We start from the raw sequence: 27,307 nt of genomic DNA, 5'->3' as shown, positions 1-27,307 counted from the left end.
ATTTTATTTTATTTTATTTTTGAGATAGGATCTGGCTCTGTTGACCAGGCTGGAAGTGCAGTGGCACGTTCGTGGCTCACTGCAACCTCTGCCTCCTGGGCTCAAGTCATCCTCCCACCTCAGCCTCCCAAGTAGCTGGGACTACAGGCATCACCATGCCTGACTCATTTTTGCATTTTTTGTAGAGATGGGGTTTCACCATGTTGCTCAGGCTGATCTTGAACTCCTGAGCTGATCTTGAATCCACCCGCCTCAGCCTCCCAAAGTTCTAGGATTACAGGTGTGAGCCATCACTCCTGGCCCAGAACCAAAATTAAAATCAGATCCTGGGACCTCCAGTCCAAAGCGTTTCAAATTTGCTGTATTTATGAAGTAAATGTTGAAGTTACCTATAGTTAGTTTTAAATTAGGTGAGCTAACCATTTCCTGTTCGTCCAGGGAAGAAAAGCAAAGACAGAAAGACCTCTCTGCCTGCCCTGTGGCATCATGCCTCATCTAGGACAGTCTATCCAGCCTCCCACAATTCATGTCCACTCCAGCAGTTGGACACTTTTATTGATGGGCTAAATCTACACCTGAATAAAAAGTGGAGAAATTCTGATTGTCCTGAATATCCCTTTTTTCTGTCTAACTTAACAAAATCTAAACCTACTGTCTTCACTGCCCAGGCAAGAAATGTCTGTTTATGATTCCTGCCCTTCAGTGACTGGTAATGAATGACCATATGTGGAAATCAAAGTCTATATTGTAGTGTTTTGACAAGCATCTTTGTCCAATATCTTCTTCTCATAGGATATTAGATTTTATTTGAATTCTCATGCCAATTTTTTTGGCCCCTGTTAGAGCGTTGTATACTTAAGAAAGGCATTATTGGGGGGGCGGAGCAAGATGGCCGAATAGGAACAGCTCCAGTCTCCAACTCCCAGCGCGAGCGACACAGAAGACCGGTGATTTCTGCATTTTCAACTGAGGTACTGGGTTCATCTCACTGGGGAGTGCCAGACGATCGGTGCTGGTCAGCTGCTGCAGCCCGACCAGCGAGAGCTGAAGCAGGGCGAGGCATTGCCTCACCTGGGAAGCGCAAGGGGGAAGGGAATCCCTTTTCCTAGCCAGGGGAACTGAGACACACAACACCTGGAAAATCGGGTAACTCCCACCCCAATACTGCGCTTTAAGCAAACAGGCACACCAGGAGATCATATCCCACACCTGGCCGGGAGGGTCCCACACCGACGGAGCCTTCCTCATTGCTAGCACAGCAGTCTGCGATCTCGCGGCAAGGCAGCAGCGAGGCTGGGGGAGGGGCGCCCGCCATTGCTGAGGCTTAAGTAGGTAAACAAAGCTGCTGGGAAGCTCGAACTGGGTGGAGCTCACAGCAGCTCAAGGAAACCTGCCTGTCTCTGTAGACTCCACCTCTGGGGACAGGGCAATAACAAACGCAGCCGAAACCTCTGCAGATGCAAACGACTCTGTCTGACAGCTTTGAAGAGAGCAGTGGATCTCCCAACACGGAGGTTGAGATCTGAGAAGGGACAGACTCCCTGCTCAAGTGGGTCCCTGATCCCTGAGTAGCCTAACTGGGAGACATCCCCCACTAGGGGCAGTCTGACACCCCACACCTCACAGGGTGGAGTACACCCCTGAGAGGAAGCTTCCAAAGCAAGAATCAGACAGGTACACTCGCTGTTCAGAAATATTCTATCTTCTGCAGCCTCTGCTGTTGATACCCAGGCAAACAGGGTCTGGAGTGGACCTCAAGCAATCTCCAACAGACCTACAGCTGAGGGTCCTCACTGTTAGAAGGAAAACTATCAAACAGGAAGGACACCTACACCAAAACCCCATCAGTACATCACCATCATCAAAGACCAGAGGCAGAAAACCACAAAGATGGGGAAAAATCAGGGAAGAAAAGCTGGAAATTCAAAAAATAAGAGTGCATCTCCCCCGGCAAAGGAGCGCAGCTCATCGCCAGCAACGGATCAAAGCTGGACGGCGAATGACTTTGACGAGATGAGAGAAGAAGGCTTCAGTCCATAAAATTTCTCAGAGCTAAAGGAGGAATTACGTACCCAGCGCAAAGAAACTAAAAATCTTGAAAAAAAAAGTGGAAGAATTGATGGCTAGAGTAATTAATGCAGAGAAGGTCCTAAACGAAATGAAAGAGATGAAAACCATGACACGAGAAATACGTGACAAATACACAAGCTTCAGTAACCGACTCGATCAACTGGAAGAAAGAGTATCTGCGATTGAGGATCAAATGAATGAAATGAAGCGAGAAGAGAAACCAAAAGAAAAAAGAAGAAAAAGAAATGAACAAAGCCTGCAAGAAGTATGGGATTATGTAAAAAGACCAAATCTCCGTCTGATTGGGGTGCCTGAAAGTGAGGGGGAAAATGGAACCAAGTTGGAAAACACTCTTCAGGATATCATCCAGGAGAACTTCCCCAACCTAGTAGGGCAGGCCAACATTCAAATCCAGGAAATACAGAGAACGCCACAAAGATACTCCTCGAGAAGAGCAACTCCAAGACATATAATTGCCAGATTCACCAAAGTTGAAATGAAGGAAAAAATCTTAAGGGCAGCCAGAGAGAAAGGTCGGGTTACCCACAAAGGGAAGCCCATCAGACTAACAGCAGACCTCTCGGCAGAAACTCTCCAAGCCAGAAGAGAGTGGGGGCCAATATTCAACATTCTTAAAGAAAAGAATTTTAAACCCAGAATTTCATATCCAGCCAAACTAAGTTTCATAAGTGAAGGAGAAATAAAATCCTTTACAGATAAGCAAATGCTTAGAGATTTTGTCACCACTAGGCCTGCCTTACAAGAGACCCTGAAGGAAGCACTAAACATGGAAAGGAACAACCGGTACCAGCCATTACAAAAACATGCCAAAATGTAAAGACCATCGAGGCTAGGAAGAAACTGCATCAACTAACGAGCAAAATAACCAGTTAATATCATAATGGCAGGATCAAGTTCACACATAACAATCTTAACCTTAAATGTAAATGGACTAAATGCTCCAATTAAAAGACACAGACTGGCAAACTGGATAAAGAGTCAAGACCCATCAGTCTGCTGTATTCAGGAGACCCATCTCACACGCAGAGACATACATAGGCTCAAAATAAAGGGATGGAGGAAGATTTACCAAGTAAATGGAGAACAAAAAAAAGCGGGGGTTGCAATACTAGTCTCTGATAAAACAGACTTTAAACCATCAAAGATCAAAAGAGACAAAGAAGGCCATTACATACTGGTAAAGGGATCAATTCAACAGGAAGAGCTAACTATCCTAAATATATATGCACCCAATACAGGAGCACCCAGATTCATAAAGCAAGTCCTTAGAGACTTACAAAGAGACTTAGACTCCCATACAATAATAATGGGAGACTTCAACACTCCACTGTCAACATTAGACAGATCAACGAGACAGAAAGTTAACAAGGATATCCAGGAATTGAACTCATCTCTGCAGCAAGCAGACCTAATAGACATCTATAGAACTCTCCACCCCAAATCAACAGAATATACATTCTTCTCAGCACCACATCATACTTACTCCAAAATTGACCACGTAATTGGAAGTAAAGCACTCCTCAGCAAATGTACAAGAACAAAATTATAACAAACTGTCTCTCAGACCACAGTGCAATCAAACTAGAACTCAGGACTAAGAAACTCAATCAAAACCGCTCAACTACATGGAAACTGAACAACCTGCTCCTGAATGACTACTGGGTACATAACGAAATGAAGGCAGAAATAAAGATGTTCTTTGAAACCAATGAGAACAAAGATACAACATACCAGAATCTCTGGGACACATTTAAAGCAGTGTGTAGAGGGAAATTTATAGCACTAAATGCCCACAAGAGAAAGCAGGAAAGATCTAAAATTGACACTCTAACATCGCAATTAAAAGAACTAGAGAAGCAAGAGCAAACACATTCGAAAGCTAGCAGAAGGCAAGAAATAACTACGATCAGAGCAGAACTGAAGGAGATAGAGACACAAAAAACTCTCCAAAAAATCAATGAATCCAGGAGTTGGTTTTTTGAAAAGATCAACAAAATTGACAGACCACTAGCAAGACTAATAAAGAAGAAAAGAGAGAAGAATCAAATCGATGCAATTAAAAATGATAAAGGGGATATCACCACCGACCCCACAGAAATACAAACTACCATCAGAGAATACTATAAACACCTCTATGCAAATAAACTGGAAAATCTAGAAGAAATGGATAATTTCCTGGACACTTATACTCTTCCAAGACTAAATCAGGAAGAAGTTGAATCCCTGAATAGACCAATAGCAGGCTCTGAAATTGAGGCAATAATTAATAGCCTAACAACCAAAAAAAGTCCAGGACCAGATGGATTCACAGCTGAATTCTACCAGAGGTACAAGGAGGAGTTGGTACCATTCCTTCTGAAACTATTCCAATCAATAGAAAAAGAGGGAATCCTCCCTAACTCATTTTATGAGGCCAACATCATCCTGATACCAAAGCCTGGCAGAGACACAACAAAAAAAGAGAATTTTAGACCAATATCCCTGATGAACATCGATGCAAAAATCCTCAATAAAATACTGGCAAACCGGATTCAGCAACACATCAAAAAGCTTATCCACCATGATCAAGTGGGCTTCATCCCTGGGATGCAAGGCTGGTTCAACATTCGCAAATCAATAAACATAATCCAGCATATAAACAGAACCAAAGACAAGAACCACATGATTATCTCAATAGATGCAGAAAAGGCTTTTGACAAAATTCAACAGCCCTTCATGCTAAAAACGCTCAATAAATTCAGTATTGATGGAACGTACCTCAAAATAATAAGAGCTATTTATGACAAACCCACAGCCAATATCATACTGAATGGGCAAAAACTGGAAAAATTCCCTTTGAAAACTGGCACAAGACAGGGATGCCCTCTCTCACCACTCCTATTCAACATAGTGTTGGAAGTTCTGGCTAGGGCAATTAGGCAAGAGAAAGAAATCAAGGGTATTCAGTTAGGAAAAGAAGAAGTCAAATTGTCCCTGTTTGCAGATGACATGATTGTATATTTAGAAAACCCCATTGTCTCAGCCCAAAATCTCCTTAAGCTGATAAGCAACTTCAGCAAAGTCTCAGGATACAAAATTAATGTGCAAAAATCACAAGCATTCTTATACACCAGTAACAGACAAACAGAGAGCCAAATCAGGAATGAACTTCCATTCACAATTGCTTCAAAGAGAATAAAATACCTAGGAATCCAACTTACAAGGGATGTAAAGGACCTCTTCAACGAGAACTACAAACCACTGCTCAGTGAAATCAAAGAGGACACAAACAAATGGAAGAACATACCATGCTCATGGATAGGAAGAATCAATATCGTGAAAATGGCCATACTGCCCAAGGTAATTTATAGATTCAATGCCATCCCCATCAAGCTACCAATGAGTTTCTTCACAGAATTGGAAAAAACTGCTTTAAAGTTCATATGGAACCAAAAAAGAGCCCGCATCTCCAAGGCAATCCTAAGTCAAAAGAACAAAGCTGGAGGCATCACGCTACCTGACTTCAAACTATACTACAAGGCTACAGTAACCAAAACAGCATGGTACTGGTACCAAAACAGAGATATAGACCTATGGAACAGAACAGAGTCCTCAGAAATAATACCACACATCTACAGCCATCTGATCTTTGACAAACCTGAGAGAAACAAGAAATGGGGAAAGGATTCCCTATTTAATAAATGGTGCTGGGAAAATTGGCTAGCCGTAAGTAGAAAGCTGAAACTGGATCCTTTCCTTACTCCTTATACGAAAATTAATTCAAGATGGATTAGAGACTTAAATGTTAGACCTAATACCATAAAAATCCTAGAGGAAAACCTAGGTAGTACCATTCAGGACATAGGCATGGGCAAAGACTTCATGTCTAAAACACCAAAAGCAACGGCAGCAAAAGCCAAAATTGACAAATGGGATCTCATTAAACTAAAGAGCTTCTGCACAGCAAAAGAAACTACCATCAGAGTGAACAGGCAACCTACAGCATGGGAGAAAATTTTTGCAATCTACTCATCTGACAAAGGGCTAATATCCAGAACCTACAAAGAACTCAAACAAATTTACAAGAAAAAAACAAACAACCCCATCAAAAAGTGGGCAAAGGATATGAACAGACATTTCTCAAAAGAAGACATTCATACAGCCAACAGACACATGAAAAAATGCTCATCATCACTGGCCATCAGAGAAATGCAAATCAAAACCACAATGAGATACCATCTCACACCAGTTAGAATGGGGATCATTAAAAAGTCAGGAAACAACAGGTGCTGGAGAGGATGTGGAGAAATAGGAACACTTTTACACTGTTGGTGGGATTGTAAACTAGTTCAACCATTATGGAAAACAGTATGGCGATTCCTCAAGGATCTAGAACTAGATGTACCATATGACCCAGCCATCCCATTACTGGGTATATACCCAAAGGATTATAAATTATGCTGCTATAAAGACACATGCACACGTATGTTTATTGCAGCACTATTCACAATAGCAAAGACTTGGAATCAACCCAAATGTCCATCAGTGACAGATTGGATTAAGAAAATGTGGCACATATACACCATGGAATACTATGCAGCCATCAAAAAGGATGACTTTGTGTCCTTTGTAGGGACATGGATGCAGCTGGAAACCATCATTCTTAGCAAACTATCACAAGAACAGAAAACCAAACACCGCATGTTCTCACTCATAGGTGGGAACTGAACAATGAGATCACTTGGACTCAGAAAGGGGAACATCACACACCGGGGCCTATCATGGGGAGGGGGGCGGGGGGAGGGATTGCATTGGGAGTTATACCTGATGTAAATGACGAGTTGATGGGTGCAGCACACCAACATGGCACAAGTATACATATGTAACAAACCTGCACGTTATGCACATGTACCCTACAACTTAAAGTATAATAATAATAAATAAATTAAAAAAAAAAAGAAAGGCATTATTTTAAAAGTATGGTTTTTATTAAAAATTACTTAGCTTTTTTCTGTATTTGCTTTTTTTTTTTTTTTTTTTTGGCAGTAAATTGTGATATTTTCCTATTCTTATTGTAGGAAGACAAATTCACTTTGGGAAGGTAAATGTTACATTTTAATAAAGGCCAGCTTACAGTTTAGATAGGGATAGTGAACCTAAAAGGGGAACAAACAGGTGTAAACTTTGACATTTCTCAATCTTCTTAACTGCAGCATAAGATTTGCCTTTATTTTTTAATATTGGAGAACTTGCCCTGTAAATCCTAACATGAGGATGAACTAAATACCTGGGGAGTTCATCATCTCTCACAAACTAAATCCAGAGAAAAAACTTCCTGACACAAGAAAAAATTGCAGTTAAATGGAAAATAAAATAAAGCAAATGAAGATTGGAATGTGGAGCATTTTGCATACCAGATAAGAAAGGGGACCATGTGATCATGGCAGGTGACAAAGGCGAGCCATTGCTCCCATTTGAGGTTGGAGGGGGAAGAGTCCAAGGCTAGAACCATGTGGCTGACCAGGCTCCCGGGACTTCCACATCTGCATAACGGATCATGCAAAAGTGAGCTACATAACTAAATGAAGTTTTTACATATAAATTCACATAGTTCATACAGTGGACATTTATCATCTTTTTAGGTGCTCAGCATCTGCACTTCCTTCCTAGGTTTAGGGATCTTTTTCTATGGTGAGTCATGGTGGGAAGCAGGGCCTACCTTCCACTACAGAAGTGGAAGAGAGCAGATATCAAGCTTCTACTCTCCAAGGAATAAAGTGCAGGTGTGCTGCCTGTGCTCCCAACCAGGTGCTCTCACTCAGGTCTTAGAGACCGGAACAATTATGGTAATAGGGATTCACTCCAGCTGCACAGACTACAATACCCAGTGACCATGAGTAGCTGTGGAAGCTGTGGGCCTGATTCTCCAGAAGCCCTCACTACTCAAAGTGTTGTCTGGGGACTTGTTGGGAAGGCAGAATCTGGGCCCCACCCTAGACCTACTAAATCAATATATTATAGTGCCTTGCACATAGTACGACCCTAATGAATATATCTTGATGTATAGAAAAATGAAAATATATTGAAATTTGATCTTGTGGAAGCTATCTGAATTATATTTCTTCAAAATATAATTATGTGAACAGCCCTTAACCCAATGACTGTACCCTTGAAGACACATGACATGATATTGTGTATAATAAATTGCATTTTACTTGCATTTCATTGATATTTAAAAGACTCTTACAGTGAATCCTTCTGTAAATTCATTATGCCTTTTTAAAGTGAATAATCACTCCTTCATTTATCTGTTGTTAATATATGTTCCCTAAAGCAGGGCACACCCACAGTAAAGATTTCTGTAATCATATGAGTTGTCACTGAGATGACCAGTGGAATTCTCTGCATGGTCCTTGTTATTTTGGTCCTTGTCTGTCTGTCTTTCGGTTCCTAAAGTGCCAACTCCACATGATCTTGGTGTGTACTAACACATAGCTAAGCAACCAAAATGGATAAGGAAAACAGTTCCCTTTCCAAGTTCAGCCAAGTGCTGTTAATTCCAAAGGGCTGCACTGTATTTGGCTACCTGCAATTCCTGGACATTGAGGGCAACCGGCCCTTCCCGTTGACATTGCGCCAGTCTCAAGAGCCTTCAGTGGCCATCGCAAGCCCATGCTGGTAGAGCACCACTAATACGGTGCCTGAGAGAACATAAAGCACTCCCGCTCTCACCTGGAAGAGGACAGCGCCTGAAAAGCAAACTTACTGTTTAAAAGCATTGTTGAAACAAGCTGGAGAAGCAATAGAGTAAGAATTGTGAGGAGGGACAGGAGCTGTTACAACTTTGCAATCAGACAATCAGCCAGTTACTTTCTTAACTGTGTTCTCAGGGAAGTTCCATTACCTCCTAAGACTTCAGTGTCCTCCTAGATAATCTGCAACTAGTAAGGATGCTTATCCAATAGGTACCATGAGCAGTAAGTGTGAGAATGGATATAAAATACAGTATCAGACACATCATTATTGCTCTAAAATTATTAGCTATTATGATGGTTATATTTCTACTGCAACATGCCAGCTCATTGACAATTTATGAAGCCTTTAACACCAGGCTTGGCAACACATATGGCATAGATAACAGGATGATTTTCAGTGACTTAGAATTTGATACCCATCCTCCTGCTCCCAAAACCACAACTTTTAAAAGCTGTAGCCACCATAGATTTTAAGAGGTGTTGCGTTGCAGATAAATAAACACAGACTTTGCCCTCAGATAGATAGGGATTCAAATTTCAGTATCATAGATGTGACTTCTCTTTTCCCTCCCTAAAGATATCCAGATTTTTTTATTTAGCCATCAGTCCCTCCTCCCCACAACCCACATGCTTCAGGGGAACCGGCCCAGACAGTAGACTTAATGGGCCTGTGGGAAATTCCAGCCCCCTTGCCAGGGTGATTGGCTCAAGAATTCAGGCCTCAGCCAATTAGGTCATTAATCCCCTGAGACAAGGACTGATTTAATAATGGACCAATGATATGTGAGGAGGGAAGCAGCAGTCATGAGAATGCACCCAGAACACCTCCTTCTATGGCAGCATATTTGACCAAGGGCCCCAGCTGCTGCACTTTGGAATCCGTCCCTAAGTTTGTGAATCCTAAGGAATACTAAGACAGACTTATTTCTGGGAGACACAACTCCTTTGTCAGCTGATTTGGGGTGAGGGATTCCCCTAAGATTTGCTTAGGCTGCACAGTAAAGGCACTTCCATTCGGCCTTTCTCTCCCTTTCGTTTAATTGAAGTCAAATTTCCATCAGTGCCTGACGTTCTTGCAGCCTTCCCAGCTCCCTGTCTATTTCCATTTACACATTCATTTTCCCTAGGAAAATCTGAGCACATATCAGTCTATCTTAACATCTGCTTCTTGAAAGACCCTGACTAACACCAAAACTTTCCTGAAAGTTTTGAGGAAATAAGTTTCTTTGTTCTTAAGAGGTAGGCACTGGGAAAATGCTCATTTTTCCTCTGGATTTTATGAATATCATGGCCAGTCTAGAATTGCTCCAGTCATTTTCCTAACAAGAGTTGTCTTCTCCAAGTTAAACATCCCTAGATTCTTCTACCTTTCTTTATACTAAATGGTTTTCAAACCACTTACTGTCCTGGGGGTACGTAGAAATGAGAATAATTAGAGAAAACAGAAAGTGTAGCGAGACTGTTTTCCTTTGCTTCTCATATTGCAGCATTTTATGGCTTGAGTTTTTAGAGGAACTATAAATCCTTTTATCAGGAATTTGGTAGGCATCTCCACATATTTGAAAAACTGACACATACAATGCACCAATCAAATGTTGATTCGTTGACTCTTTGGTAAATAGAGCAGCAGAGAACCTGGACTCCAGAGCCAGACTAACTGAGTTTTACTCACAGCTCTGCCTCTTACAAGATGCGTGTGCTTGGAAAATTTAATTAACCTCTCCGTGATTCAGTATCCTTCCCTGTAAAATGTTCTTCTACCTCATAGTCTTCTGTGCATTACTTGGAAAGTTCTTAGAGTAGTTCTGTCATATAGTAAGTGCAAAGTTAGTATTAAATTTTTTTTTTTTTTTTGAGATGGAGTTTCGCTCTGCCACCCAGGCTGGAGTGCAGTGGCACGATCTCGGGTCACTGCAAGCTCCGCCTCCTGGGTTTACTTCCGCCATTCTCCTGCCTCAGCCTCCCAAGTAGCTGGGACTACAGGCACTCGCCACCAGACCTGGCTAATTTTTTTTTTTTTTTTTTTTTGTACTTTTTGTAGAGACGGGGTTTCACTGTGTTAGCCAGGATGGTCTCGATCTCCTGACCTTGTGATCTGCCCGCCTTGGCCTCCCAAAGTGCTAGGATTACAGCCGCACATGGCTCTTTTTTTAGTTTTTCTGAGACAGGGTCTTGCTCTGTCACCCAGGCTAGAGTACAGTAGTACAATCACAGTTCACTTCAGCCTTGACCTCCTGGGTTTCAGTGATCCTCCTACCTTAGCCTCTCAAGTAGCTAAGACTACAGGCAAGCACTACCATGCCTAGCTAATTTTTTTATTTTCCTGTAGAGATGGGGTCTCACTGTGTTGCCCAGGCTAGTCTTGAACTCCTGGCCTTAAGCAATTCTCCCACCTTGGCCTCTCACAGTGGGGGGACTACAGGTGTGAGCCACTGTGCTCGGCAAATAATTAAATAGTTTAAAGCACCTATTATTTGCCAACCCCTGGCCATGCTGAGAGTAGAACTAGGACAAATAAATGAACATCAGAGGATTCCCTTTTAAGTAAATATTTCTAAGAATAGAACAGCTGTACAAAAAATAAGACTGCTGACTTTGGCCAGGTATGTGTCAGGGATGTTGACAAGAGGCATTCTAAATAGTCTTTCAGCTCTCAAATTCCAGAATTCAACTTCTGAATTCCAAAACTAAGATGTCACATCATGCTAGATCTGAGGTTGGCAAACTTTCTCTGTAAAGTGCCAATAATAACTATTTTAGGCTTTTCAGGCCTTGCAGGTTGTATTGCAACTATTTAGCTTTGCCATTGGATTGTGAAGACAGCCATAGACAATGTGTAAATGAACAGGCAAGGCTGTGTTCAAATAAAACTTTATTTATATACTCTGAAATGTTAGCTCCATATAATTTTTGTGTCACAAAATGTTATTCATTTTTAAACTATTTGAACCATTTAAAAATATAAATACCATTCTTATCCCACAGACTGTGATCGGGCCTATGAGCCATAGTTTGCCACCCTCTGTGCTAAATGAAGCAAAGGGAAAAGGAGGGTCCCAGTTAAGGATGGGATGTCACCTGTGACTGAGAGTTCCAATGACAAGCAAACAGCTCAGGGGAGGAACTAACGCAGAATCATTCTTACTATCATTGGCATAAAAGAAGTTCTAGGACACAAGAAAAAGCAAAAATTGCAGTGAGCTGGGGTTTTGCCATATTTGCAACAATCTTTGTTGAGTTTGTTTTATCTGAATAGTAGGGTATACACTCTTCCTGTCTTCTCTTTTTATAAATTGTGAATAACAATTCTTTGCTTATGAGACAGTCTTGTATTTTTTTCCTGCATTCCCTAACCTCTTTGAAGGATATCTACTTGGAATATCTGTTTAATTCTCAACTCTCTTCTTCTCTTCTCAGAAATAACTATCCTAAAAGGCAGAACGTATTATGAATTCTACCAGCTCTCTTAACTGGCTTCAAACAAAATATATTTAAGGAATTGCTGCCATGTTACCCTTTATTCCTTTTTTTTTTTTTTTTTTTTTTTTTACTGCTACAAGGAGCAGGCTGGCCCTAAAAGAGACTTGTGAGTGACCCCAGGAGACCCACTGACATGGATCAGGAAACTGCTTTAGAATCCCAGGAACAGGGCTACGACCAAACTCTGTACTCTCCCATTTGCCTATCATGTGTCAGTATCTCCGTATTGTCACTGGTGTATTAAAAATCTTGGCCTGAACAAAACAAAACGAACAAAAACGAAATCCTGCTGTTTACCTAGTTTAGCTGCAAGGACCAGAAGACTCAAAATAACAGTGGCCTAAACAAGACAGACATGCATTTCTATCTTCCTAAATGAAATCAGTAGGTGTAAGAAGCTGACAATTGCTGTTGCGACAGTCTCAAAAAGTCCTCAAGGGTCTAGACTCAGCCACTTTCTTACCTCTTTGCCATCACTGGAGTGGTCCATGTTCCAGCCCACAAAGTGGGGAAAGAAAAAGAACACGGTGTTCTCTTAGAAAAGGTGTTGAGAAGCTGCGAAACATTTCTGTTTACATCTCATTGGCCAGAATGTGGTCTCAAGATCAAAATCATACCTAGCGATAGGGAGGTTGGAAAAACCTAGTCTCTCAGACAAAGGAGTGTCTTCGAGGGAATGACAAAGTGTATCTGTCTACCATGCTGGAAATGCAAGAGTCCCACCAGCTAGGGTTCATTCTTGGGAACCATTTCAACTTGTCTTTTTCAGAGAAGCACTTCAGTGGTACCAGAGAGAACACTGTGCATCCCAGGATTGCAGCCACTGGACTCCAGCAGCTGGAGGAAGAGGCAACCATTGATACCAGACCTAGAATTCACTAAAGGTCAATGCCTTCAGGAATTTTCATCTGATTTGATGATTGTTTGATGCTCTCCCCCTCATGAGCCCCAGGAAGACTCCCATGCCATGTGAGTCTCTCCCCTTCAAACCTCCCACTTATAAATCACAGTGGGATATAGTAGGCATATGTTCTTGTTTTGAAGGGAAATATTTACAATTTCTTGTAGGTAAGCTACATAAGTCCTGTGAATAAACACACATTCTTTTCTCCACTTTCCCAACCTCCAAAATGTTTGTAAAATTCTTCTAGAATCTCTTGTTTGATCTAAATGTAACATCCATTCGTTTTCTTACTATATATTTTGCAAGTGTTTTTCACTTATGGAATCATCGGCTTTGGCTTTAAATAATAAAACATGAACCATCAGGCCTTATCTTTAATCTGAGTGTAAGGTACAGTGAAACAAGCAAATACCTCCAAGACATCTGGACACCATTAAATTCATATTGCTCTGGCAAGGGAGGGTGAAGAGGTGAGAGGATGATTCGTGTACTCAGATAAATAAACCTGCCAGAGAGACAAAGCTTCTTGTGGTTTAGCTTATCTGATGGTTTGTTTATAATGAGTAAACAAAGAGGTTAATTCCCTAGTTTTTCATTGCTATGTTTTTTGTTTGTTTTCGTTTTGGTTTGGTTTTGGTTTTAAGGAGCAGAGAGTTTAATAGGCAAGAGGGAAGGAAGAAAACAGAAGGAAGAAGCTCCACAGTACAGAGACAGAGGGAGGGGGGCTCCAAAGCCACAAGAGGAGGTCGCAAGTGCAGTGGACACCAGCCAGGTTTAATATGCAGAGGCTGGAGGAGGCGGTGTGTGATTTGCATAAGGCTCAGGGGATTGGTTTGACCAGTCATGTCATTCATATGGCCCTTGAAAGAGCTGACCCTCTCACCCTAGTCTTTTAATATGCAAATGCAGGGCACCATGATGTTCTACACATGTGGGTATATGTGGGGGTGGCCATTTTGCCAGGAACATGTGAGGCAAGGGCCAGAAGGCTGCGGGAATCACCATGTTGGGTGGACCCAGTTTCTAAGGGTCTGCATAGATTTTCCTTTACTATACTAGAGATGTTAATCCAAAAGCAGCATGTTTCATTTAAAAGTGCATCACTAGACCCAATAAGAAGTCCTAGCAGACTCAGTGATAGTAAAACTTTCACGTTTCCTTTTTGTCCATAACTATTATCTCTGCTATAAAGATAATAATTAAGCAAAATACAATAGCAATGGAAACTTTGTCTAATATTTAAGTTAGAAGGTGCTACCGTGTATAACCTTATTGCAAATAGTAGAGTGAGCATAGCAATTCCCACAAGTGTGGTGTAGTAGATAATTTCCATGTAAAATTTTATTTGCCAGATACAGAATTTCCCCTTGGTGGTTTATGAAGCCTTGATTTTATTTTCCCAAACAAAGAAACCTCCGGGTTATGGGTACCCTACTTACTTTTATTACCCAGCAGAATTTGCAGGATAATTGCCCAGAACCAGTATATTGATCCAGATTTTTACATTACCCATCCCTTTTTCTTTCTTCCAAGCTGCAGGAGATTACCACTTGATTCACAGGAATAATCAGGGTTAATCTAAAATGTAGGCAAAAAAGCTTAAAAACAATTAATGAGACTAGGATTTAATGACAAATGCATGATAAGCTTTGGAGCAAAATTTTTCTCTCCAGTCCTCATTTTTGGTGAAAACTAATTATGAATGAACTTTAATCTTATACTTGGCCTGATTATTTGCATGAAGTGCAGAAAGAATGGTTATTTCCACATAGGCCTTTTGGATTGACTTTGACAAAACTCTGTTCCACAAGCAATCTTAGATAAGATCTTTAAAGCCATGCCCATCCGTGGGTTTGTATCCTCAAATACCTGTGAGTTGGGTGATCCTCTCCGCTTCAGGTCCCAAGATAAACTCGATGCTTCCAGACCAGTCTGATGATTGAATTTCCTTTCCCGGCCAACACACCAAAATGGTACGACTCCGATGAGTGGAGGAACACTAGGGTTCTTGGTCCTCAGGTCAAATTAGAAAAAAATGACACGGACACACGTGGAGTGGATTTAAGGAGTGAAGAGTTTAATAGGCAAGAAGGAAGGGAGAAGACAGAAGGAAGACGCTCCCTCCTACAGAGACAGAAGGAGCGGGGGGCTCCAAAGCCAAAGGAGGAGGTCCCCCCATTGCTATGATTTTGTTTAAACACAGATTATAGTCCCAGAGAATATACTATACAAATGACATAAACTAGAGGACTTAAATGCACACTTTTACACTAGGTTAGCACTGAACTTTCTTTCTTTTTTTTTTGAGTTGGTGTTTCACTCTGTTGTCCAGGCTGGAGTGCAGTGGTGCGATCTCAGCTCACTGCAACCTCCACCTCCCAGGTTCAAGCAATTCTCCTGCCTTAGCCTCCCAAGTAGCTGGGATTACAAGCACGTGCCACCAAGCATGGCTAATGTGTGTGTGTGTGTGTGTGTGTGTGTGTATGTGTATTTTTAGTAGAGATGGGGTTTCACTATGTTGGCCAGGCTGGTCTTGAACTCCTACTCTCAAGTGATCTGCCCACCTTGGCCTCCCAAAGTGTTGGGATTACAGGCATGAGCCACTGCTCCTGGCACTGAGCTTTCTCTTTGCTGTTTTCCTCTGAAATGTCTGCACACTGGGTAGTGTAAGGAATAGCTCTACACTAGGGGAATTTTGCAGGAAATTAGCTTTACCAGACCTACATAATTAAATACTAGAATGGTGATTGCAAAGCTAAAAGCAGTTGATTTAGGTACCTCACTTTAATCATAACTGCAAATATTCTGCTACATTATAGTTGATAAGTTTAATAAATAAATGCTTAATGTTTATCTTAACCCATCTTTTGTAATGTCATACACAAATTTTTGTTGATAAAAACGAAATCTACATTAGAGGATAAACTATAGATTTTTGCTACCTTTAGTTTAAGCCAAACGTTCTAAAATACAGAGACATAACTACAAAGTAGTTTTGAGACTAATTTCCAATCTTTGTTCCCCAACAATCTTGTTTTCTTCATCATCTTTTCTATCTATTCATCTATCATCTATTTTTTTAAAGGTGCTTTCATTCCACATATATAGTGAAAGCCAAGCTGTGCAAGATTCCTTTTGGCTGACTGAACCTTCCCCACCAGCATTCCCTCACCCCATAAGATGTTCCTGGTCCCTTCTCCAGAGGCAGGCTTCTTACACCTCTCAGGCTCGGATGGCCCTGTTCCCCAAAGCTGTACCCCCTCAACTTTTCTCCTGAGGCTTGAGTCTCTCTCCTTTCCCCATGCAAGCTCTCCACTGAGGAAAGTCTTGGTTTCTTTTTGATGACTTGGCCTTCCTATAAAAATCGTAGAGAAGTTGATTAATAACAGCATGAGGGGACTTTAATTAATTCACTTTCTCCCACCAGGCATTAGACATATGCAGGCTGTGCTACAGCTAAACTTTAAATAACCATGAAATGTCAGAAGAGAGATGTGGCATCCACATTCCCAGGACGGCATGGTGCAGGAACAAGCATTTGGCTGGGTTTTAGAAACCTTGTGTTCCATCCTCCCTTCTTCTGCCACAAACACACTGATAGCCTGAGGTGGGTCCCACTGATAACGTGCATGGCACATTCTTTACAAAGCATCTTCAGATCCATAAGGACATCCCATCCTCTGCCCGAGCTTTATTTTGTCCCACATCCACTCCCCTACACCATCCCACGCACCATCATTATCCCAATTCCTCCAGCTTGCCATCAGTCTAAGCAGAAGATAATATTTTAAATTAATCTTCCGAGGCAGGCAAGTCACTTGAGGTCAGGAGTTTGAGACCAGCCTGGCCAACATGGCGAAACCCGTTCTCTACTAAAAATACAAAAAAATAGACGGGCATGGTGGCAGGCACCTGTAATCCCAGCTACTCAGAAGGCTAAAGCTGGAGAATCGCTTGAACACAGGAGGTAGAAGTTGCAGTCAGCAGAGATCATGCCATTACACTCCAGCCTGAGCAACAAGAGTGAGACTCCGTCTCAAAAAAAAAAAAAAAAAAAAAGTAACTACAACTTACATAGCACCTCCTACATACTACCTATAGCAGTATTTAAAGTTACCTCCTTTGACACAGTGTTCTAGGGAGGTGGACATCATCATCCCCATTTCACAGGTAAGACCTGGAGCTTACATTTGTTGTTCTAAGTCACAAATCCACTTCAAGGTAGAGCCTGAATTTGAGCCTATCTGTCCATGCTGTCTATACTACATTCTCTAAGCAGCAAATGTCACTCTGGTTTTATTTTCCACACTGTGATTTGGTCCTTCCTTTCACATTCTTGCCTACGTAATTATTCTCTCTTCTTTAAACTGCCAATCTCATCTCCAAGAGAAATCACTTTTTAAACTTAAGGTAACATAGAGCAAATGCTACCATTTTGAAACAGGAGCACCTCTCCCTGGCTTCCACGGCACGCCCTGAACCTGGTCCATACCGGGTTTGTCTGGAGAACTAGAGGCGGGGCAGAATGTGGACAGCTGCGCCTTTATGAGGGTCAAAGTCTGCCTACTAGAATTGTGAACAGAAAGGAGGAAGTTTACCCATGGCCATATGCTGACTACGCAGTGTCCTCCTTCCCTTCTCTCATTCTGAGTCACCAGGGAGTCCCGTCTGTTTTTCACAGGTTCCAGCTGAGGCACCCAACAGCAATGATGTTTTGTGAAAATAGTGTGTGATTTGGATGCAAATGATCCTGGGTTCAAGACCTGCTTCCTTAAAGAAGAGAATACCACACTCTCCTCTCCCAGTCACGTGGGGAGTTAATCAAAACCCAGGGGAAGTCATTGCATAAGGTGGGTGTCTGATAAATGCCCACGCCTTTGGCTTCTCTACTGATAACTCTTTTTCCCTCGTCTTCCTGATGTAAAATGTGAGTGGGAGCCTTTATGCCTTTCTCTGAAAGTAGAAGTCAGCCTTACCCTAGCCTGTGAGGCTGCTGAACCAGCCTCTTGCCCTTCCCTGCATTGCTCAGGGCTTCCACCCTCCCCTCAGGCCCTTTCACTTCTCCCTGTCATCTCTTTATTCAGTTCTCCACCAAGCCTTCCCCTCTACCTTCAGGAAACTTTGCAAACTGGCATGAAGCCCTAAATTCACAGTATAGAGTCTGGAATGCACTCCCCACTGCTTGGTGATCTATCACACCATACTGTTTTCTGCTTATCTTTCTCTAAGACAACCTGCACCCTCAATCTGGTGCCACTTAACATGGCAATAAGAGTGTAGTAAGTAGGGTCACTTCACATGGTCTCATTTATGTAGATGCTTGTTCTTTCAAGCTTGTCACCCCTAATTCAGTATCTACTACAGATACATTGACAGGGTTAGGAAATTGACCAGAGTATGATCTTCCATGCCTTCAAATTGCTGTGTGGGCTTCTAAGAAGACAAACTTTGGAAATTGCCCCTCTTTTGCAGAGGATTCAGCGGAACTCAGGAATATGCTAGTACCCACCCACCCTGTGGTAGCCAGCCTCTAAAATAGTCTCCAGCAATTTCTGACTTCTAATACTTACACTCTAATATGGTTCCCTCCCACACTGTATCAGGGTTGGTGTGTAACCAGTAGAGTGCAGGAGGAGTGGTAGATACCACTCTGGAGGCAAGATTATGGAGGTCATTTGGCCTTGTCTTGCTTTCTCTTGGATCACTTGCTCTGGTGGAAGCCAGTGGCCAGTCTCATGGACAGTTGGGCAGCCCAGTGGACCATCTAACAGTTCGACTGCCGCTTCATGGAAGACCCTGAGCCAGAACAAGTTAGTTAAGCTGCTCCCAGATTCCTGACCCTTAGAAACAGTGTGAAAGACAAATACCAGACTGACACATTTTTGGCAAGTTTTCGTGCAACTGTAGATAACTAACACAAACTCTCTATTCCAAATTGCCACTACTGACCTTCCCCTGCAGAAATGTCCACCACTTACAAAGGTATAGCTGAAGCCCATCTGAGGTGAGACAACTTTACTTACAATTGAAAACAAATTATGTGTACTTTAAAAGTATTTGAGTACCATTTTATTGCCAAACGATACACCCAACAAAGTCAAACAACCTAACTTCCCTTAACAAGAATATCAGGTTTGTCTATATTATGATTGGAAACAAAAAATAAAGTATATTTGTTTTCCTAGACAGCTTAAGGTTTCAATGGGATGCTGTAAAAGAATTTGAAGAAAGCTGCACCAACTGGTGTTTTGAAAGTCAAATACCCTTAGTTTAAGCCACAATAAATGAAATAAAACCAATAAATGAAATAAAACCATCACCCTATAAGATTGCTTTTATCATCCAAAGAGAATGTCTCTCACAATAGATTGATGTCATGTACATGATGTAGTTCACTCATTCCACTGTCTTCTCTTGACTATTCACGATGTGCTTGGCACTTGTGTTACCAATATAAAGACATACTTCCTTCAGAAATTCAGAATCAAGATCATTTAGAAGGAAAATAGTAGTAATCTCAATCACCAAGTCACTATTTTGCATTCTGCTTTACCTAGAAACTATTATATATTATATACTTTAAAATAGTTTATATATATATAAAGTATTTTAACCAGAAAGATTAATTTATAACTATTTGCTCCATAGAGATCGTCAAAGCAAAAGATTAGGAATGAAGCAAATTTCAAGGAATTTAAAATCAGGGATTTTATTCTAAGTTAGAAGGAAATGGCAGGCACCACTGGTTCCCTAATCTGTAAGGCCCAGTGCAAAATGAAAACACAAGCCCCTTGTTCAAAAATTATTAAGAACATTAAGAGGACAGCTAGAGCATTAAACTAAGCACTGGGCCTCTGGGCATGGGAACCTATGAGACTGCCCAGGTTGTATGCCCATGAAGCTGGTCCTGAGGGCAGGATACATTTTGTAGCTTCTTGAAGAGGTCTCTCCAGAGGTTTGTGCTAGAAGTAAAGGACAGGTAGGACCAGAAGGCATCAGCGTATGGTGATTGAGTGACGCAGATAATCCTCTATTTATTTAACAGTAACTAATATTTCTATTGTACTTTATAGTGTACAAAGCTCTTCTGCCGGATCCGGTATCTGCCGGATCCAATTCAAATGTATTGAAGCAACAATTCTATGAGATGTTCATGTTACCCCTCTTATATGCAAGGTGAAGTTGGGTCCAAAGAGATCAAGTGACTCATTGAAGGCCACTCAGCCAGCATGGGACCTAAATGCAAGTCATCTTACCTCAAATCCAATTTTCATTCCACATGCTCAACACAGCCTGGTGCTAAGAGTTGTGGGTTACAAAGAGGCACAGAACATGAGGTCTGCAGTCTAGCAATTCACTAGTGAAAGGCGGAAGGTACACAGATGGGCATTGACAGTTTGCATTTGGGTTGTTTTCACATCTGTGGGCGTGACACAACTTCACAGCAAACACCAGACCAAATTCCAGGTTCTGATTCCTAATTCCTTCTCACCTAACCAACTACCCTCCCTCCAGCAACAGCAACAGAACTCACTTCTCCAGCAGTTTCTGGACTGGACAAGTACAATGTCAGCCTAGCAATCTCCAGCCCATACTGGCCCTATTATGTTACAAGATCCAGGACTCTGAATTTTCTCTTTGACCATTGCACAAAGTCTTTTAAAATATAAAGCACACTGCTTTATCTTTAATAGCATTAGGCTGGGCATGGTGGCTCACGCCTGTAATCTCAGCACTTTGGGAAGCCAAGGCAAGCGGACCACCTGAGGTCAGGGGTTCAAGACCAGCCTGGTCAACGTGGTGAAACTCCGTCTTTACTAAAAATACAAAAATTAGCCAGGCGTGGTGGCGGGCGCCTGTAATCCCAGCTACTCGCGAGGCTGAGGCAGGACAATTGCTTGAACATAGGAGGCGGAGGTTGCAGTGAGCCGAGATCATGCCATTGCACTTCAACCTGGACAACAAGAATGAGACTCTGTCAAAAACAAAAACAAAAACATTCTTTATTAGTACTACTCTTAAATGGCATTACTTATGATATGTTAGCTTTTAATTGGTAGCTATATGAGCTTGATTAAAATATTTCCTAAATTCTAATTTATAATTTTTTTCATTTTATAATCTTTCCCAGAACAAGAAGTCCAATGTCCAGTGTAAGATATTTCCCTTAAATTCCAGCTTTTTTTCTGACTTGCTCTAAGGTACTGGCTCAAGCTCTTAACTTCTATATTTCAGTTTTTCACTGGTGGGTATTGCTTGCCTGGCTTGCAAGAATGCTTGAGAAATTCAAAGTACAAAGCATCATTATATTTATGATTACAACTTGCTTGACAGTTTCATAGAGCTATAATATAGAAAATATGTATTTCAAAATAATAACAGAAATTGAACAGTTTTGGGAATGGGTATTCTGAGATCCAGCAAGAGTTCGAATGCCTTTAAAAACACCGTGAACCTTCAAGTGCTAAGTTAAAACTCAAATTCAAGGATCATTCACATCTTACAATAAAACAGAGAAGACTCTCAAGAATGGTATATGCTTCTACTCAACTGTTAAACTAATATTAATATATTGTACATTAATATATAGAGTATAGAATAATGGTATATATTATACAATAAATCATATATCATAATACATGTAATATCTAATAATATATATTATCACCTTTGTTTTTATTACTACAATTCTACTTTCTATGGCTAGTCCTCATGGCAATTGGATGGGAGTGAGAAGTATCAGAAGGGACAAGATGGGAAAGCTTCATAAAAGAATGGAAAAAGCATGGCAAAAATTGAGGGAGAGGATGAGAACTCAAAAGGATGGAGAGAAAAGACAGAACTCTCTTGAGAGACTGTCTCTGGTAGGTTTTCTACTCCTATTTGAGGCCTTTCTCTGTTTGGCACGTGGCTGTTTCTGCTATTTTCCTTGAGCCAAAATCCCAAGAGAAATATCCCAAACATTAAAAGAAGAAGTCAAGATCCAACCTTTGCAGAAGATGCTTTTCCAGTGAATGCCATGGCCCCACCCCCACCCCAGCAATTACATGTGTTTAGCTTTTTCTAAGCTCCTTTTTTTTTTTCCACATTTTTCCCTGGCTTGTCCCCAAGTAGCCGCTTCCTCCCAACTCATCTTTTGCTTTATCCCCTCCCTATTTCCCTTCATTTGTTTTTCTTAGAATTCTCCTACACTCTATTTTGTTTATCTTCTGAGCCATCACATCCTCTATTAACTGAGGTTATCGCTGGGTGTTGACTCCCATGTAGACAGCATTCATATTCTTCTGACCCTACTTTAAAGGGAATTTTAATTAATTATTTATGCTTTTTTTTTTCTCCCAAAGGGGTGATCACTCAGATTTTCTAAGGTCCCTGCTGCCCTACTCTATTACAGAATTCCATCAGCTTGAAGACAGCTGGCAGGAAGCACTGCCCATCCCTGTCCTTATCTAAGGATAGAGATGACCGTCCAGCCTGCCTCCACGCCTGCCCTTCCCTTGGCTCCCTTTGAAAATACTCCTTTCTCAATCACTTGGCATCATCAGTTGCAAATTCAACCATGAGAGAGAAAAAAAGTAATGCTGAACTCTATGCCTTCCTAGGACACTAAATATTATCAAGTTAAGCTCAGCCTGAATCTTATGGTAGCATTAACTTGTAGTTTTTTATTTTATTTTGTAGAAATGACTTCTTATAAATCTGTGTTCACTCCAGGCTGCTGGAGCAGATGTGGAAGGAACCATAGAAGAAATGGCATGAAAGCAAAGTGACATTTGCCTTAGATATCCTTCCTCAAGGGATTATGTCTCAGTAGCTTTTGGTAGTATGTGGCCCTGTGGGAATTTATTCTGCCTCCTCATCTTTAAAACAAAACAAACAAACAAAAAGCGATTGTCTTGATTTTTCAAGCATACACACGCCATTTTTTTTCTTTTTTTCCCCCACTTCTACCCCTTCCGCAGCCCCTACACACCACTTTAAATGAGTGAAGGGAACCTCTTTTTAAATTGGCCAAGTTAGTCAAAGGTTGCCTTTTGTTCCAAGGGTTTAAAGCACTTAAGACAGGATCTTGCCACTAAGATGAAGAATAAATGCCAGAACCAGGGAAACTGGTGCCTAGAGAGGTTAAATTGTTACAAATGAAGGGCTGATGGGGGAAGTAGAATTAGATGTTTAGCTGCTGACTTCTTTCACTAATTCTGTGTCTATGTGCTGAAGGCTCAGGTATGATATTGATAAACTACAGTGTTTCTACAGAAGACAGTGAACTTGAGCCAAAGATCCTAATATTCCCTCTTATAGCAGCACTATGGCTTTTTTTTCCTTTATTACTTGACATAATTGTAATTTAAAATGTTTCCATTGTTCCAGGTGATATGGAGTCACTGTGCACTGTTAGATCCACATCACCTGGAACTACAGCAAAACAAGAAAGGCCAAATTCAATGCAGAAATCACCTGTCTGAAGGCAGTGGCGGGCTGTCGAGGCTAAGAGAACTGGAGGGGCTTGAGAGAGCAGAGAGGTGAGCTGATGGCAGAGCTGAGAATCTGAGGACAGAGAAGCCAGAGAACTTCTAAAAGAGACCTGAAGGGTTTCAAACACACAGCTGGCCTTCCCTTCAAAGCATGTGTTGAATTGGGGGTATATGAGGAGTAGAGGTTGAAAAACAGAAGTGGAAAGACTCTGAAAATCATCAGAGTTTCTGGCAGTCTCAGGACATGAAAATAGGAACTCAGGACCTGCCAAGGAAGGGATCCCAGTGAAGACACCAGGTTCTCCATTGGGCCAAGGATAGACAGTAACCTGGCCTCACTGCCACACCGAAAATTAAATCAAGATGGATCATGACCTAAATGCAAAAGATAAAACAATAAAACTCCTAAAGAAAACAGGAAAAGATCTTCATAATCTTGGAGTGCAATTTCTTTTTTTTCTCCCAGTTTTAAAAACAGCATACTCTGCTTCAAAAGCATTTCAACATTCTGAGAGAACTCAAATCTATGTATTAAGCATAGGGTGTAGATTGCCTCTGAGGAGAAGAGGGCAGCAGGAGCTATGAGGGGTGTGCATGGGGGCTTGTCATCCTGGGTGGTTGTCACCCAGGTGTGTTCATTTTGTGGAAACTCACAGTGCTCTATGCCTTCTCTATGCATTCTTCTGTGCTATGCTGTGCCTCAATAAAAACATTAATAGGAAAGGGAGTCTTAGCCTTCTAATCATACCAAAAAATAACAGAATGTTGCAAAGTGTGTGCCTAAGGTCAGAAGGCTTATGCACCTTCCTTGAAGCTGTACCTATTCAGTTTTCTGACAACAAAGACCTCTACAGTTTGTTTTCGAACTACTAGATTTAATTAAAAATAATCAGAGCGCTTCCCATGACAGCCAATGCCCCTTTTCCACAGCTAAGAATGTCAGCAGAATGCTAGGTCACTATCTAGAAAAATAAGACAGCCCGAAGAAGTGTAAAGAGGTTTAGATTCATCTGTGAGCTACAGCCCCCTCCAAAAAGTGCCACCTTCTACAGCATTACACCACCAAGCACAGACCATAAAAAGTCATCTAGTTTGTTTTGTTCTTTTTACAAATGACAGCTGATGTACAGTTGATAACTCAAGACTTCTAATCAATAACACTACCTTACAAATAAGTTTTTTTTTTTTAATTCCAGGAACATTTTTAATTGCCTTCTCTCACAGATCTCTAAGTTCATGGAGTGAGGATAACAAAAGAGTTTCTTTTCATTTTAAAAATGTTTAGAAATATGGACAACTTCGATTGAATTTCTGGGTGCTTGTGACACCCATGAACACAACATGGAAACCACTCGCATTTCCTGGAGTGCTTCACAAACTACAGTGTGATTATATTTCAACTGTGGAATGAAACCCAATGAGAACAACAGACTCTCAAATAGGAGGTGGTCAGTTACTGCAGTTGTCCTGTATATACGCACATGGAGACAGACATGCAGTTTTCCTCATTATTCTCTTTTGCATCCTCTTTTTCCCTTTCTCATACGCCTCACCTTATCTTCCACCTTTTCTTCTGGTGTGTGCTAGATGATCTCTTTATTCCACCTGTATCAGGCAGTTCTCACACTGCTATAAAGACATACCTGAGACTGAGTAATTATAAGAAGAGGTTTAATTAGCTCACCGTTCTGCAGGCTATAAAGGAAGCATAGTGTCATCTGCTTCTGGGGGGTCCTCAGGAAGCTTCCAGTCATGGTGAAAGGCAAAAGAGAAGCAGACACTTCACATGGCAGAATGGGAGCAAGAGAGAGAGCATGGATTGCGGGGAAACTGTTGCACACTTTTGAACAACCAGATTTTGTGTGAACTCAGAGCAAGAGCTCACCACCAAGGGGATGGCCCAAGCCATTGATGAGGCATTCGCCCCCATGATCCAAACACCTCCCACCAGGCCTCTCCTCCAGCACTGGGGATTACAATTCCACATGAGATTTGGGTGAGGACAAATAGCCAAACTCTATCACCATCCCTTTGCTTTAGATTATCATTGGCCACCTACTTCCCATATATCTCCTTCAACTTTGTTATAAGGTAGCTTTTCACCATCACTAAAATTGTCCTGCATGTTTTATTTTTCTGTCACTGTATAACAAATTACCACACACTTAACAGCTTTTAACAAAGTCCAGCACGATGTCACCTGGTTCTCCTCTCAGGGAATCACAAGGCAGGAACCAAGTCATCAGCCAAACTGGGTCCTCACCTGGAGGCTCTAAGTAGACATCACCTCCAGGTCCATACAGGTTGCTGGAAGAATTCAGTCCCTTGTGGTTGTAGGACTGAGGATCCTCTTTCCTTGATGCCTGTTGGCCAGGGCCTCTCTCAGCTCTTTTAAGGTTTCCTGAATTCCTTCTCAGGTGGGCCTCCTGCAACTTCAAGCCATAACCCCTTTACTCTTCAAATCTCTCCGACTTCTCCTTCCGCCACCAGCTGGGGAAAGCTCTCTGCTTAAAAGGTCTCATGTGATTAAATTAGGTCCTCCAAGATAATCTCCTGTCTTGAGGAGATTACCTAACCCTGCCATGAAATATGACAACCACACTAGTGAGTGATGTCCCCTCATATTCCCAGGTTCCATGGATTAGGGGGAAATATCTTTTGGGGGGCATTTTAGGAATTCTACATACATAACATGTCATCCAGGTTTTTGGCCACAACTCCAGTAGAAATGCCTACATTTGTGAATTTACTATTGGGCAGAGATCTAAGTAGAAGAGGAAGGTGGGGCATAAGAGTGGAGTGTTATCTTTCTTCTTGCCTCCCTTAGTTGGCCTACAATCCTTTATTTCCTGTTCATAGTATACCACACCATTTCATCAAATGTGTATTTCTCTTTCACCACACATTGTATTCCACCTCTCTCTGTATTTCCACTTCTTGGAAACTGCAGTTTACAGGGGCCTCTGGATTATTCTTTGCATTTTCCTCCCAGCATTGTCTTCATAAAGAAGGCATGAACAGACATCTTGCCTTTTGGTTTCTTGGGGTCACCTTTAGCTATCCTGACTGTACTGTTTATTACTCTAGGCAACATAGTATACAACAATTTCTCAGTGTTGCACTAGCTGTCTCCACAAAACTGTCTCAGGCAAAGATTTCTTAAGACACAAAAAGCAATAACTGTGAAGGGGAAAAATATTGATCAATTTGACTACATTAAAATTAAGAGCTTCAGTTCTTCAAAACCATTAAGAGAGTAAAAAGCCATACACTAAGAGAGAGATTTTCAATACATATATTTGACAAAGGACTATTATCTGGAATATTTAAAGCACTCCTTCAAATCAATGATATACAGGAAAATAACTCAATAGAAAAATGGGCAAAAGTCAGAATAGATACTCTATGAGAGAAGATGTTCAAACAGAAAATGAACATATGAAAAGGCACTCAACTTCATTAGTCATTAGGAAAGCACAGATTAAAATTAAAATGCAAAAATCCAGTGACTCAGGAGAGGTTGAGCTGGGAGGACTGCAGCCCCAGTAACCCAGGAGGCTGAGGTGGCAGTATTGCTTGAACCCAGGAGCTCGAGGCTGCTGTGAGCTATGATCACACCACTG

General features: G+C 41.4%; 1 long non-coding RNA gene across 2 annotated transcripts; it reads left to right on the top strand.

Moving 5' to 3' along the window:
- The first annotated feature begins 21 nt into the window (after positions 1-21).
- LOC144332951 (uncharacterized) lies at positions 22-26,534 on the top strand. Of its 2 annotated transcripts, XR_013401220.1 has the most exons (5): positions 22-971; positions 13,075-13,274; positions 17,891-18,059; positions 21,917-22,073; positions 23,581-23,863. It is a non-coding gene; the product is annotated as an uncharacterized LOC144332951 (long non-coding RNA). The 2 variants fall into 2 exon arrangements; XR_013401219.1 differs by having other exon boundaries at positions 21,917-26,534.
- Positions 26,535-27,307: the final 773 nt, after the last annotated feature.

This window comes from Macaca mulatta, chromosome 11 (assembly GCF_049350105.2).
Source record: "Macaca mulatta isolate MMU2019108-1 chromosome 11, T2T-MMU8v2.0, whole genome shotgun sequence".
NCBI classification, from domain to species: Eukaryota; Metazoa; Chordata; class Mammalia; order Primates; family Cercopithecidae; genus Macaca; species Macaca mulatta.
This window is presented reverse-complemented; position numbering and strand designations above follow the sequence as displayed.